Source organism: Filicampus tigris, chromosome 12 (genome assembly GCF_054856515.1).
Source record: "Filicampus tigris isolate MCC_2025a chromosome 12, RoL_Ftig_1.0, whole genome shotgun sequence".
Taxonomy (NCBI): Eukaryota; Metazoa; Chordata; class Actinopteri; order Syngnathiformes; family Syngnathidae; genus Filicampus; species Filicampus tigris.
The window spans coordinates 23,822,222-23,837,428 of NC_141228.1; the positions used below are offsets into that span (position 1 = coordinate 23,822,222).

The 15,207-nt window shown below is 49.6% G+C and overlaps 1 long non-coding RNA gene across 1 annotated transcript in view; it reads right to left on the reverse strand.

The window, feature by feature from the left end:
- Nucleotides 1–1,783: 1,783 nt before the first annotated feature.
- Nucleotides 1,784–15,207, reverse strand: part of LOC147139311 (uncharacterized) — a 52,819-nt gene continuing 39,395 nt past the window's right edge. Inside the window, exons 2-3 of the long non-coding RNA XR_015089025.1 lie at nucleotides 2,367–2,439; nucleotides 1,784–2,062 (exon numbers count right to left, since the gene is read on the reverse strand). This is a non-coding gene — a long non-coding RNA (uncharacterized LOC147139311). The remainder of the gene's footprint in view (nucleotides 2,063–2,366; nucleotides 2,440–15,207) is intronic.

Consider the following 15,207-nt stretch of genomic DNA (forward strand, 5'->3'; position numbering starts at 1 on the left):
CCGAACTGCGCCCTGCAGCCAGGGACTTACTCAAAAAAGGACTGAAAATCGCAGCCGAAGCGTGGCCCAACGTGGTCTCCAAGTCCTCTTCTTCTTTTTTTTCCATTTTCACAGCTTGTTGTCTTTTAATGAGAAACGTCACGCTTAAGAAAATATGTGCACTGTTGAAATCAGCTGAAGGGAATGCAGGCACTGACTACTGTTGAGCTGTCACAACCAAAAGTGTGAAGTTACGCAAGTCAGAGAAATTGGTTGAAACTGTATTCTGGTGAGGTCAGGACTGATAAAAACATACAGATTTTCACCTGTCCCCGCTGTTATTGCAAATCCCCGCACCCCCCCGCATTTACCATATTTGAACAATCCCCGGAAGGAGAATATTTGCATGAACAGTAATGGTTACTGGTACAATAAGGAAACAATGCTAATGTTTTCAAATAAGAACAAAAGCTAAAGAACAATCTTGACCTGATTGTCATCATGTGAGCAACGGCTTTCTGAGATTTGTGTTTTTTTGTTTGCTTCCTCTCCTTGTATTGACCTGCTCCCGTCTTCATTCTTTTGCTCTTTGTTATTGGGGGTCCCATGTAGAAGATGCATATTTTATGTGCGACTCTGGAGGCTTTTACCATTAATTATACAGAAACACTAAGCTCTCCATTTGCCGGACAGATGTTATTTTTTACTTAAGGAGAGAAAGGGGACTGTTCCATAATTCAGATGTAATCCCCTTCACAAGAGAACAAATAAATAAATGAATAAATAAATAAAGCAAAAGCCAAAACCACAAACATTTGCTCCTCAACTCATGTAAGGTGAAGTAACACAACAGCATACGCGCGCGCGCGCGCACACACACGCACGCACACACACACGCGCACACACTGTATTTCCTCTGCATTCTCACTCTAAGTGCTCTCGTAAAAAAATCTATGGAGCAGCTGTAGCTGTGTTGTTTCATTTTTTATTCAGCCTGCTTTTCAAAAGTATTTCTACAAATCACTTCCATGCAGAACAGCTCTTTTTGCAACCTTCAGACGGGACGTTTTTAAAAGCGCAATTGTTTTTGACCAAACATGGATGAAAATAGGAAATGCTGCAAAGCAACTTGCATTCAAAGATAATGAAACAGCAACATTATATTTTATTTTTGTGTCTTGTTTTTTTTTTCAAATGTATATATTATTTGACTAACATTGCATTATATACTATAACGATTTGCAGTCCAATTTCAGATAAAAGGTAAAAGAGCTAAATGTTTCATTGAATTTTTTGGGGGTTTGATTTGAATGTGAGCAACATACTGAAACGGCCGCAGACACGTCAGTGCTATCATGTAATAAATAAAGGATGAAGTGAATTATGAAACTGAAAAATTGCAGAATAATGCAATGAGGACATGATGAGGAATTTGTCTTAGAGGTGAAGTAAGTGTGCAATGTTGGCCTTGTGAGTTGAGTGCGCTTTCCCCGAGCCGCCGTGCAGCGTGTTGTGCGGCGGTTTCATGTCAGGCCTTGGGGTTTTCAGGGTCTTGGGACCATTCACTCGGCCTCCCTTTGGCAAGTTGAAATCGGACCCCTGGGTCGGCAGATGATCGTTATTCACACCTCGTGCACACGCAGTTCATCTCTCCCTCTCATGCACACTCAGTGGAAAAAGCTTGCGGTTGGCAGCCCAATCCCAGCGTCTTGCAAAGGGAGCCCATTAAAAGTGCATGAGTGTGTCTAGGAATCAAGACACTGACTCTGCCGCACATGCATGCAGCCGATAACTGCGCGTGTGTCTGCGTGTGTGTTATTTATTCATGGCAGCGTTATTAGGGCATGTGTGGCGTACAAGCTTGGGATGCTGGACGCATGACGAAAGCCGTGTGAAAGCTGAATGTTGTTGTTGGGCTGAGTGTGTACGTCAAGGGTCAATAACGTGACCTTTCCATATTTGGTTGTTTTGACATCCTGGAGGAGCTCTTCAACTTGCCATTGATTAGGGATTTGGGACCCCTGTAGGAGTCACTGCTGGGTCCTTTCAGAGAGGATTGAAACGCTCTTTTCTCCTCTCCCCCCTTTGACAGAGCACATCCGGCCACATTAAGTAACATTGGGAAAAGAAAAGAAATATATATCAATACTCCAAGTCAGACACATGTCAAGATGACCATTTCATTTTGTGTTCTAAAGTGAGATGGGAGCCTCATCAATTCCTTTTAAAAGTAAGACTTCATCACAGTAAAGGAATGGAGATGAAAAAATATCAAAGTTCTCCATATGAATCTATTTACAGGATTTTGAAATATCATTTTCAAGTCAAACAATGAGATCAAATCAAATAAAACTTTACAAATATAAGTTCTTGAATACATTTATTACCTTTTGTCAGATATGAACGGTGCAAATGGACCAAGGTGGCTCTCGGAGTTCTGGAAGTCACCAGCAGATAGCACTGCTCACAAGAAAGAAGAAGAAAAAAACAAAAAAAAAACACTATTTGCTGTGAGGGCGCCAGGAGGCCAAATTATACAGACTGCACTTCCAAGGGTAAAAACAAATAACAAACATGATTTAGTTTGCAGCTTTTGGGAAAAAATGGAAGCATTGTGTTTCATCTTGCCAATAATGATCTTTTCCATAAGTGTCCCAGTCCAAAATCAGATGGGATCGATTCCTGCTCACCTGCAGCCCAAATGGGGAGAAGGGATGGAAAATGTCGCTTTTCCGTTTGCTTTCTGTCACTTACTGGCATGCGACATGCACTTCTATCAGGACCCGTGCGTAACAATATGATTGTTGGATTGAGCGTGAAACACTGTGCACGATTCAAAAAGGGCCAATACAAATGTTTCTTCCAAAATTCGGACGGCTTCGTAGAAAATGTCTTTTTGGTCGAGGTTACACTACACTGAGAATTTCTACAATATTTTGCTTGCAGAATTCAACTCTAAAAGGGAGTCAATATTTGAACAGAATATAATCGGAGGTGGGTCACAAAAGTTGATCCCAAGAAGCCACTTTGCCAGCCTTCTCTGCCACACTTTCACACAGTCCCAGAAGCTTCCTTCTGTCATCCTCCGCAGTCACGGTGGCCCCCAGTTGGTCCGCATCATCAAGCGGGAGGTTCCTCCAGCTTCTCAGCCAGGAACTGTCAGACGCTCTGGGCGCTGCGAGCAGGCGCGCCGTCATAGTGAAGACGCTTCGAGTTGTCCCGCCACTCGTCACGTCTCAAAAGAAGCAAAACGCTGCAAGATGTCAAGATTTCTTTTACTTTCTGGTTGATGGTGTGGCCCACAGTGGAGAGGAGAGGAGAATTCACAGTGGGGAGAAGATGTTCAATTCATACATCTCGGAGAGTGACAATCAGAACTGATCCTGAGTAGCCCCCACCCCTTACATGCGATAGCTCCTGTCTTTGCCTACCACGCTTTCACCAATTGCCCTTTTTCAATGCTCTCCATCACTCTCTTCAAGGGCAAACGGCAAACGGAAGGTGAGCACGAGCGGCGCGCTGCGCGGCGCCGACAGCTGTCGCTTTGGCCGTCGCTCGTGCGGACGCCATCAAGTGAAATGAGCAGAGACAGCCGGCCAGCGTCGTGTGTCACCGACCACCTCGTCACGGCCTTAATGCTTCCTCCGCGGGGGGAAGGGAGCAGCGGAGGCTGGAGTGGGAGCGGAAAGATAAGGCGGCGGATAGAGAAGGGAGGTCAGCGGGGTCGCGCTGCGGTTAGCGCCGACAGCAGGCAGGGCTCGGGAAGCACTCGTGCTGCCACGCGCGCTCACACAGAGGAAAGAAAGGAAGAACGAAAACAAGATGAGACGCTGTGTTGGACGAGCAAAAATCCAAAAGACGGACGGAGGCTAGCTGAGCTAGAACATACGTTTCGTGACATAAGCCTACGATGATTAGTCTTGATTACTTCAAAGGAAGACGCAACATTTGCAACCGTGGTTGGTAAAGTTAACCCGTCATGAGGAGCTTTCAATAATGTGGGCGCTACTTGTTAAGTTTTGACTCTATGGTGGGAGATCACTGCCTTTGATTGATTTTTGTATCAATAGCAAAATGTTTTTAAAACATGAATATTGGAAACTAGATTTGGTCCAATTGATAAGTAATCGCAGACAGTACACTAGAAATCAAATACTCCTCCTCAACTGAACGCGCTCCTGTCATCGATAGGATGATGTATTTTTGAAAGCCATTTATTTGTGTCGAAACAGGGAGGCCGACGGCAACACTGAAGCGGCTGCCTCAACCGTTCTTCATACCCAAATACGGGCTAGGTAGGGCGGACGTCTGTCTGGTTTGACTAAGAAAAACATCCAAGCCACATTGGGCAAAAACGCACTTGAAATCCCCAAACGGCTGTGGCAAAATGTGCAAAAACAAAGTTGGATCGTTTTGGCCCTGATTTCAAAAGCTTAGCTTGGGCCAAAGCCGTCACCAAAAAGGTCACCGCGGCGACCGTCTGCGGCGCATCGTCCGCATCAAGCAAATGAAGACAACGTGAGATCTTGTGAGGTCTCCGTCTTCAGATTTAAAAGCCGCCGCGGAGGGAAGAAAGTGACACGCGCAAGAGCAACGACGGCACTCCAACGAAGCAACACTAGTGTGTGTGTGTGCGCGCGCGTGTGTGTGTGAGGAGGGGCCGGTGCTCATTAGAAAGCCTGCTGTCAGTCTTGCGCATTTGCAGGTGTGTGTGCACTTTAAGTATGCATGCGGATTTGTGCGGCGACATCCACGTGTGCTGATTCAGCTTGTTATCTGATGGCGCTGTCGACAGAATGAGTTGAAATCCCAGCGTTGCCACCAGCTTACTTGCTTCACACAAATTGACTGATTTCCTTCTTTTTTGGGGGAGATACGCAGAACAAAATCGAAAACATTTTCACTTGGTTTATAATTTAGAGACCCGTGCACAGTTTTGTTTTGATGTGTCTGCGTGGTTGCGGGATATAAAATCGTCTGGATCTAGATACATTTTTAAGTAGACGATACATCTCCTTAAAAATGGTATATCTGGATTCGGATGATTTTTTTTTTTGTTTTTTTGTGCAAGCAACCACTTGAGTAAGAAAAATTCCAGACAGCATTTTTTTCAGTGTAGGGGCCTAAGAGCCATAATACAGTAGCTAAGTCAAGATTTCAAAAAGCTTTTATGTGATAATGACACTCATTTGGGGATTATCCCAACTTAAAATTGAACTCATTTAACAAGTAGGTAAGTCAGTAATTTGGATCAGCATCTTGCAGGTAGGGCCTGAAAAAGCAGAATAATCTTCTTCCGGTTGGATTACAGACAAGCCAGAGGTCTTCAATTCATGAATCAACTTTGAATCCGCATCGGGGGCCCACTTGGAGAGACTCAGCTGACATTGGCGGAGTCGACCGAGCCACGAATGCGAGCAGACAACCAACCCCATCGGATCATTCTTTGTTATGCTAGCTAGCATGTGCCGCGACGTAGACACCATGGACTTTTCAGCTCCTTCAGGCTTCACCTTTGTGGGAGGCTTTTGCTCCATGGTTCCGCAGGTCAAGTGTGAAAGGCACGCAAACATTTAAATATTTCAGCCGCTACTTTTGCTCGCCGGCCGCAAAGCCAACGCACACGCAGGCACACGCACGCGGTGACAGCTTCATAAATACGGAATGAGGAAAGTCCCCTTCAAACCACAACCTGTCAAAGGCATGCAATGATTTCTTATTATTTTGAGAATTTTGTCACATGAAAAGACAACCGACTCATACCTGTCAACTTGTCCCCTTTCCCCGTATTTTATACGTTTTTTGATCCTTTCAAATTGTGTGCGTCGTATAACAATTTTTGTACAAAAAAAACCCCATTAAAAACTCCGATCTCGTCTTGCCCATTTCGGCTCTAATCCGGAGCGTCCGTCAGCGATTCCGACTGCAAACTTCGGCCGACTTTCACGAGCAAAGTCCATAACATGAACACGGTCAAAGGACACGCAAAATAAAGAGACAAATGCTCAGTGTGGAAATGGACATTCAATTTAGTAGCACCTACCTTGATTTGATGGCAAAATATTTTGGACCAAAACAACTACGCGCCATTGTTTGCCAGCCTTTTTTTTTTGCGGGTGCTGCTTTTTCCGCATATCAATTTCCTGAAGTGGACCTCATTAACTGCGAATGGTGCACTCAGAAGCCACGCGGGGCCCTGCAAAGTCGCCTTCACCTCACTCGTGTGATGCTGAAGACATTTTGGCCATGTTGACTTTTCGCCTCTCGCCAAATGTCAGCCTTCCTCCGTGTAGCGCGCGGGCGCGCGCGCGTCTTCCCCCTGTCTGTCGCTCGGCCGCTTTTCCAGGCCGGCTTGAGCGCTGGCAGTCCGTCAATGAGAAGCATCGGTCGGTGGCCGCCACAGTCGATGAGGCTGACAGCGTGCAGTTATCGTTCTAATTAAGATGCCACACTTGAGTTAAAGCACAGCATTAGCATTTGATGGGGAATTGATCAGGCTGTCAGAGGCCGGCCACGGGCAGGGGGAGATATAGTGGCAGGGCTAATGTTAGCTTATGTCTGCGTGTCGGGGGGCTGCGGGGGGCGTCGACATAAAAGGCGGAGCGCTAACAGAGAGGCATTGTTTGTCAACTCCACGTCCACTCGCTGGGTTGACGATCTTGGGCTTGACTTGAACCGCCCACACGGTCGGTCCGGGGTGCAAAACCTCCACTTGCGGACCTTCGGGTCGCTCTGCTGTGGAAATGTGTGAGCGTTTGATTACATGCAGCGGAACAGCTGTGTGCATATCCTGTATGTGTGCTGCAGATAAATATGAATGAGCGGCAGCTATACTTGATGCATTCAAGTGCAGTCATGCATATTTACTCAGCTCGCTGCACACATTTAGTCACGTTGAACGCATTTGAATTCACCGATAGCTTTGCACGCACAACACCGGCCGACGCGTCGACTTTGGCTGACTTGCTGGTGTGCGCCGCTCGTGCACTGCTTTACTGGACTCAAGGAAATCATTGTACGAGTGTGTGTGTGTGTGTGTGCGTGTATATACATATATATATATATACATATGTGTGTATATACATATATATATATATATATATACATATTATACACACACACTCCCACACACTTTTGTTTGGCTCATAAAAACAGAGCAATATTTCCTCAGCGTGTATCTAAATGAAAAGCCAACGTATTCATGCATTATACAAGCAAGAGCCACAGTTGTCAAGTGAAGCAATATCTTTTTTAATGATCATGAAAGAAAAGAGATAAAAATCCTTCTCTTTGTTCACCGGCTGCCATAAGCAACCTGACAAGCAAATGCGGTTGAAATTGCAAATGTCCTCCGTAACATTTCAGACCCCAAGGCCCCCGTCGTGTTCATTGATTATCACTGATGGCAATCATCTACATAAGAATGGGGATGTTCAAGGTGAGTTCATGGCGAAATGATTTTCTGCAACCATTTCGGCTAGGTTAATCTTCAAAAAGAATGCACTTTCCGTACGGTGTAATATCAAGGTCCATGGACGCTCATCTCCATGTTCTCCCTCTCTCCTATTTGACGACGCAGAAAAGCTATCGACTAAACATCAAATCCCCTTATCTGCGTGGGCGACCATTTCTCCTTGTCTCAGCAGCCGCACCTCGTCCGTTATAACTCATAATCTCATTTTAACAGGCAAAGGACCCTCTGAAATGCACCGCACGCGACGCAGAAAGAAGCAAGGATCGAAAGAAGCCCCGCCAAAAGAAAGGCAAAAACGTTTCAATGAGAGCTGCACAAAACACGCTCCGAAATTGCGGTTGTCGAACATGCTTGAGTAATCGCAAATTGTGTCAAATTCCTCTTGGGCAAGATCGGATCAAGGAATTGGCTGCCACGGGACAAAACGGCTTTGCAACTCGTTGGCTATTCATCCAACAGCGACACACACTTTTGCGAGTAGTTTCATTTTGAGCTCAATAAGGGGCGCATCTCAAAAACCGTACCCACAAATACGCTGAAGGCCAATTGGTGGCAAATGCATTTCAAATGTTCAATTTCTGTATCGCAATGGTTTCTTCTCGAAGCACGATGACCCTAACCAATATGGCTTTGTTGCAATAACAGCCACATGGCTATGTGTACTATGAGAATGTGATTCTGTCACAGAAACGTTCCCCATCGTTAGCTCTGTGACAAGCAAAGTGATCATCACCAGCGTGGACGCCCGCCACGTCACATGCAGTCAAGCGCCTCCCCCGCCGGCAAGCCGACTCCCTCGTGGCCGGTGAATCGACCCCCCACCGCCCCATCCCCCCCCCCCCCCCGGACACAACAGCCCGCAGCCAATTGCAGGTCGGGACGCGCGAAGCAAAGCTGGGTGACGGAGAGAAGCGCGAACGCGTCGGAGCTGGAGTGAGGGGAGGGCTGACGAAGGTTAATAGAGCGTCGCTCTTCAGCGGCCATCGAGGGCGCAGACAGTCGCTTAAAGCTTCAGCGGCGGGTCAATCGCACGTGTCGCTTTGTGTTAAAGCTCAGAGGTGACAGACGGCAGAATAGCCCGGTCGCTGTGCCGCTAACACGGGACACACATTGCTCATCTGCTCGGCCGGGGACACTCCGGTGCGAGCTGCGTAGCAACAAGGTGCTGGCAAGCTGGCTTTTTTTCACATGCACTTCCGCTCGGGGCCCTTTTCCTTTTCCAGATTCTTTGATGTGAGTTTTTCCCTTTGCCGCTGTTTGCAAAGCCAGCGTCTTTCATGTAAACAAGCTGGGTCCAAAATCGCTGGCTTTCCTTCACATTTGCGATGGAAACGATACATGCACACCAAAGGTGATGTTTGCGTATCATATCCGCGTTGATCAAATTGGCCGACATGCAGGATCGGTGTCATTGTTCAATAAATGAATTGACGTAGCGTTCCAGTCGAGAACCTTTGTCACTCACCCACAAGGGTGCAAAGGTGACCTTGCGGTTGACGCGGCCGGCTGACAAGCTAGCCTCTACCCCCTTTGGATCGGCGGGCGGGTCCCGACTGGTATTTGTTCCGAAGCCCCAGACGGCGGCACGTATTCATTTTGGTTTCCCGTTCACCGTCTTCCACCCCTCCGATGTTGAGGCGGCGGATGGAAGCCATCGGTGACGAACGGTGCCGTCAAGCTAAAGGGGGAGCCCTCCGCAGCCTTTTTGGGCCCGACAGCTGACGGGAGCCGGCAGGCCGAGTGCAATGCGGCGTCAGCGGGTCGCTCGGGAGGGCGCGGGAGGATTTCAGCGACGACCACTTCCACGCGGCTTGGAGGACACCATCCGGGGAAGCGGAGCGTCATCCGCAACGCGTAAGCCGGGGATGGGGCGCCCACGACGCGGACTCGGGATGTTGTGAGTCGGCGGGGACGAACGACCTCCCCGATGGCAGCGACGACACGCATTTCTACCAGGAAGCGGCCTTCCGGTTGCTCGCGCTCGATCTAAAATGCGTTCTATTGACAAATGGAACATCGCCATTCATTTCATTTCACTTTCAGAAAACATGCTCCACCGGTATATATATAGCGGAACCGGGATATGAAACGCCCTCTACGGGTATCAGGTGTAGCACAGCGCTAACTGGTATGGTACAAACAAAGAAGTGCAGGCTGGACGAGCTCACGGCTGTGCTAGCAAACGGAGAAGCCTTCTGTCTGTCTGTCCCCAATTGGTTGAGGTGTGCTTCGCGCGTGCGTGCGTGCGTGCGTGTAGCTTGTTGTGGCAGGCGCGAGAGTGGCGAGCGGCTGCCAGAAGCTGAGAGGATGACAATCGGGTGCGGGCGAAAGAAGGCGAGACAGCAAGAGGGAGGGAGCTTGATTGCGCGCGACACCCTCTGACAACTTGCAGCATATGATATGCCAATAAGAACGTTTCAAGTGTCCCAAGAAATAAGGCGCACTGACGTGAAGCCACTCGCCGCACCCATTGTGCGTGCACATGACAGCGCAGGAGTGAGTGCTCTGTATGCGGCTTGGATTGTTGTGGGGGCAAAGTCTGCTGCTGCCCGATATCAGGTGGGGCGGCATCTCATCTGCCGCCGCATCTCATCTGCCGCCGCATCAGCCTGCTGCGGTGACAATTGGTCCTGAGCCCCGCATGTCCACTTTTACCATCGGCCACTACCACCTTGTGGTCCTCAGACTGACAATACCAAACAAATTGTGTGTGCGCGCGTGTGCGTGTGTGGTGTTTGGAGGTGAGTGGCCCTGGCAGTCTGTCACTTTGGATCAGATTTGACTTGTGAACCTCCAACTCCTACTTCAACACACAGACAAAGACGCGCATTCCCCAAAAAATGGGTGTGATGGAAATGAAAAACAATGCAATGATCTGCAAATCCTTTTCAACTTAGAGGCTGTGAAAAAAAACGGATGCTCATTTTATGATATTTTTCAAATATTACTTTGCTCATTTTGAATTTGATGCCTGCAACGTGTTCCAAAAAGCTGGGCCAGGGGCACCAAAAGAACGGCAGGGTTGAGCAGCGCTCCAAAAACGCCCGCGTGGAACATTTCACAGGTGAACACGTTCATCGGAAAGGGCGGAATGTCATGTGAGGCTGGCGGGCTGGACCAGCTCAGGTGGGGCCGGGCCATTTCAAGAAACATTTTTGGAAAGAAATACGAGTCTTAAAAAGGCCCGGAAAATGTAGGAGGAGCCAGCGAAGGGAGGGCGCCAGCGTGCGCACGGGAGCCAAGGCCATGTCACAGCCCATTCCTTTGCACGCTGTCGCTCGCCGTTGCTGTCGGCCTCCCCGTCATCTTCCGTAAGCCTTTCGGACAAAGTCCCACGCGAAGAACTCCGCGCTCGTCCAACCCCGCGCTGGTCTATGTCAACGCCGCTTCCCCTCCGCTCTCTTCTTCCAGCCACTCATCCTGCTCGTCTTTGTGTCCATGCCAGCTCATTGATCTCTGTCAGTATTGAATGTCGGAGACGCGATGCCTTTCAGCGCCCATTAATAATTTACACCGGCTGAGTCATCAATAATAATTCTCACAGAGCAATCATTCACCGTCACATCTTTGTCCCTCACCTTGTCCTCTGCTCTTTGTGGCCAATCCAAACCTCATCTCATTCATATATTTCTCTCTCAGGTTCGTGTTAGCAATGCACCTTTGGGGCGTATTTCTTTCTGCTAGCCAAGCCTAACCCGAACCCTCCCGGGTCCTCGGTGGTCCCTATCCGGCCCGCTTGAGACGTCTCCCTCCTCCGATTCAAATGGTCGGCTCATCAGCGGGCTCCGGAGAGCCAAGCCCATCGTTTGAATCGGCCGTCTTGGAGGAGGGAGACATCGAAAACATGCTGGATAGGAAGTTGGGCACCCCCGCTCTAAGTTGCCCATCAGTGAAGGTGTCAACTTCCTCGGGAGCCTTCTTGGTTTGAGCCAGATGACCAAATTGTGGCCCCGTGCAAGACTTCATTGAAGGGCCCCCCCAACGGCTGTATTTCATGCCCCCGGACAGTTGTGGAGTTTTTTTTTTTTTTTTTGGGAGCGGGGCAGTGCGGGTGGGCTTTCACTTGCTTCCTCCCATTGGGCGGTTGTCGCAGGTGGCATTGTGTCCCCTTATGCAAAATGGGGGCCTAACCGCAACCTGTAGGGAGGGGCGCCTCGCCTGTCCGTTCCCAATTTGGCAGCATTGTTGCTCTCGTCTCGTTAAAGATTACATATGTGTGACTCTGAGCCGTGACTGTCACGTATCACGTGGCTCAACTGGGACAGTTGCTCCAGTGTCATGTCTTGCAAAAGCTCACGACGGGGCAACGATTACTAGCAAAGCACACGCCGCGACACTCACGGTGTCGTTTGGCGCGTTTCAAATCAAATTCCGCTTCTGATTATTTCTCCTGGCGCAGAAATCGTTGTTGTTGTTGTTTTGAACTTTGCAAGTTCACTCGAAGGGAACCTCTCTCTCTGGAGCTTGATATTTTGTTGCCCTCATAAAACTTTCATACGATTGTGCACAACTCCTGCCGGCTTCTTATTTAACTGCGGTAATAAGTCAAGGCCTGTCAATCACCTGGTCAAAAATAAAGGAGGATGGACTATGTGTCACTACCCGGCCGGTTTATATTTGCCATTAAGAGGGGGAGAGGGCGAAGAAAGGGATGAGGCAAACAGAGGCAAAAAGCATCTCCTAATGTACATGTAAAACCCTCCAGTGGGTCGACGCCAACTTTAAGTGGTTGAGTGATCTTGGCAAACAAAGACGCGAGCGCCGCAGGGGGAGAAACGCTCAGATTTAGGCATTTTCTTCAACGCTATAAGAGCTTATTGATATTTTGCTTCTCACGGCGATGCGGCGGGTGCTGAGGCAGCGACTTTGGAACTCGGACTCTTCACGGGTGAGAGACGAAGAGTTGATCTCATCCCGCTCGGCGGGAGAAGTGACCGCTCGCCGTGCTTTCAAACGCAGAGAGTGGGAGGCGGGAGCACATTTCTATGAGAGGATGGAGAACTTTCACAAACATAAAAAAGGCAAATAAGACACCAGCAAAAAGCTGAATACTCAACTCACAAAGTCCCCCCCCAAAATAAATAAATCAACAGTCAGCACAATAGGAAGCGCGATGAAAGGAGAAACGATCCGATCCAACAAAGACCGAAAGAAAGCGGCGAGAAGAACTTGATGAGACAACGAGGTACGCCGGGACGAGACGCGAGTGGCTGGAGGCAGCTGATTGTCACACACAAACAAGACATGAAGAAACAAGACACAACATGAAACAAAAGCAAAAAGTCACCAAGCACCAATCACCATACGAGAATACCGACGTCGATTTTTAGCGAGTGCCAAAATCCGATTGCCTTTGGTGTCTGGTGACGCAAACATTTCCACTCAATCTTTGAGTCTACAAAAGTCAGCGAAGACACTTCTCGGGCACGTCCCCAAAATGTTTGCTGAGCGGCGCCAAAGAGAGCGAGCCATTTTCAACAGCTCCCATTGGCCAAACACTTGTACAAATGACCCGCCCGCAATGCCGGCAATTTGCCCATCGGCAGCTTGACCGCGCTCGGCCCGAAAGCATCAGCGCTCTCAAATGTCACAATGGCTTCCGACACCTCAGCGACGCTGCCGCTCCTTCGCCGTCCGCGTCGGCAGACGCAAACGGCGGCGGCCATGTTGGCATCCTGCGTCTGTGCGTGCGCGCGCGCGTGCGAGAGATGGAGGGAGGGAGGCAAGAGATATCCAAGAGCTCAGGGCGGCCTCACCCGAGGCCGCTGCCACTCTTCACTTCCCGCACTGATCGACACCTGCTTCCTATTGCAGGAAGAAGTGGCCACGCAGCATGAGGCCGAACGCCGACCGCATCAATTTTCAATGAGTGTGGCGGGCGCGGACGGAGGGGCGGAGCTACTGAGGGGCGGACCGCGCTCTCGTCTTATCTTCCGGTGTACTCAAACGGCTGCAGAGGAAGACACATTTCTTTCTTTGGCTCGCACACACACACACACACACAGAAGGAAGACAACTAGTATGGGGTAAAGCAAGAGAACATTTTCTCTTGGCCTGACGGCGCCAACGGCAGCCAGGGCGCGTCCGGCGAGCGCATTGCGAAGACGCCGGCGCGGCAGGCGCAGGCGGCCCGCTTGACAGCGCTCACACTTCAAGGCGCTTTGGGGACTTGCGGCTCGCTTCAAACTCAAGAAAGACTCGACTGGACTCGACTTGGACTCGGCGTTCGCGAGACTCCACGTGACACACGGTGAAGTGAAGCACATGACGACTCAGCGTTTCCACAGCGGAAACAAGCGCACATCTTTTGTAAGACGAGACCACCGCCTGTTTGGACTCTTGCACATTTTCTTTGCTTTGACATGCGCTTTGCGTTTCTTTCTCTTTGCAGCGGTGTCTTTGCAAATATCACATATGAGCACCTGGTATTTGAACTAATAAGAAATAAAGATAAAGCAGGATTACCGATGCAAACTTCCATCAGGGGAAAAGATAAACCTGAGAAGCTGCTAAGACCGGAAACATGGATGAAACCATTTTTTGGTGGGGGGGACAAAGGGCGACATCATGATAACAAAACAAAGGTTGAGGCACACCTGCGGATGGCTTCAGCGGCTCTTCATATCGTTCAGATGACATATTGCACAAACGAAGAAAAAACGTTCAACGGCAGCGCATCGACGAGCATCGAAAACTCGTCACCGAGACGAGGGCACGAATTGCTGGAGAACAGATATACAGTATAACGCTTTTTGGGGCTTAAATGAAAGCTTAGCTTATGGAAGTCGCTGCGACCTGCCTGAGATCCTTTGGAGCACAGGAGGACAGTAGGCATGAATAAAACAAGGCCAATGAATGAAAAGGAAGTCCCGCTTTGATCCATAATTGATTGTCTTGATACGAGCTGGCTGCAAAACACAAAGCGGCGTCGGATCTGGATAACAAGCGCCGTGACCGCAGCAGCTTTGAGAGCGCCAGAGTGCCACGCTTCTCCGGCTTGATGTTTGCTGCTTTTAATGGGTGGCAGAATGCAGGTTTCTCTTTAAAAAAAGGGAGGGGGGGGGGGGGCGGGGAGAAAGGAAACAAGAAAGGAGCAAAAGAAGACGCTATGAAGTGCTTACGGAGCATTTTGAGCAAGTTGTGGCTGAACGCGGATGCGGGCCGCAAGACGTCGGCCATATGCGCATTCAAAGACCAACACCGTCGTCGTTTGGGATTTGGTGCGCGGACGCGCTGCGACTTGTCATCCAAGAGACTTTTCAAACGCAACCGGCAGACCTTGATGGAAGCGTGCGATGTTCTTTTGCCCCGGAAGTGTGCTGGCCCGAGCTCCAAAAGACAGCTTCTCGTCTCCGGACCAATTGGCGGGATTCCGTCACTCGGTGACCCGATGAGTCACAAACGTGCGACATTTCCTCCAATTCTGAATGACCGGGTGGAGCTGGCAGGGAGAAGGTTAGCTTCTCAAGTATGCTAGCCAATTGTGTTTTCCCAACGGGACGGTGGGGCAGCCGCCGGCCGATGCTGCTCCACTGCCAATTTCAAACTCGGCAACAACTTCACTGATGCGCATTCACCAGTAGATGGCGTGGATGCCCCACTTTCGATTTGGGACGGCCACCGTCCGCTGGCGTTTTGCGAGACCAGTCCCGGTCGGCCGGCCGGGGCGCTTTCTGCACCAGACCGAGCGGTCGCGCCGCCGACCGGCTCCGACTAACGCACGGCATCGGCGGCAACGTCCTCGTCAACGCGCC